Source organism: Triticum aestivum, chromosome 2D (genome assembly GCF_018294505.1).
Source record: "Triticum aestivum cultivar Chinese Spring chromosome 2D, IWGSC CS RefSeq v2.1, whole genome shotgun sequence".
Taxonomy (NCBI): domain Eukaryota; kingdom Viridiplantae; phylum Streptophyta; class Magnoliopsida; order Poales; family Poaceae; genus Triticum; species Triticum aestivum.
The window spans coordinates 491176236-491177030 of NC_057799.1; positions in this window are offsets into that span (position 1 = coordinate 491176236).

Below are 795 nucleotides of genomic sequence, written 5' to 3' on the forward strand. Positions count from 1 at the left end.
TTGCCATCTACGTCGAGATAAGAATATTCAGAGCAATCCCATCCTATTTTCCCTCTTTCTCTTATATGGTAAACGACCATATTATATGGTCTACCTTCCAGCCGGCGTCGCGTGCGAGTCTCCATCTCTCTGCAGTGCCATGACTGAATCAAGCTCACCACCAGGGAGAACACTCGTTCGCAGTAAGCTATTTCTCGAGTCCTTGGCTGCCTATGTATTTCCGGCGAGCAGCGCACGAATTAGATTGATTGATCTTTTTGGAGAACACTCATAAGCAGCAGATTATATATGCTAGCTAGCTAGCCGATTCAGTATAAATGGCGCATGTACACGCACAAAGAATTTAGGACCGGCTGGAAGTACATGCATGTATATAGACATATAATGGCAACACGCTCCTAGGATTGTATTACTTCAATCTAGTTGACTACTACTCTCCTAGGATGGTATTTCTTCAATCTAGTTGACTGATCCTAGGATGGTATTACGTGTGCATGGCAGCTGCATGCAGCCGGCCGCCGTTAGCAGCCGCTAATTACTCAGTAATCCACGCTAAAATACTTGGTCAAAACTTTGGTTAAATAGCAGCATCCAAACACATGTAAAACTGAGAAAAACTTTGGTTTTAGGAAACTGTAGTATTCTTTGCCCACCCAAAGTAATATTGTGGTTTTCAATTACCACAGTTTTAAAAAAACTTTGCTGCCAAACTAGCCCTCAGTTTTATTTTTTGAACAACTACCTTTTTCATTCTCAAGGAAGAATGTGAGATCAACAGTAGGATCAAATATCTCG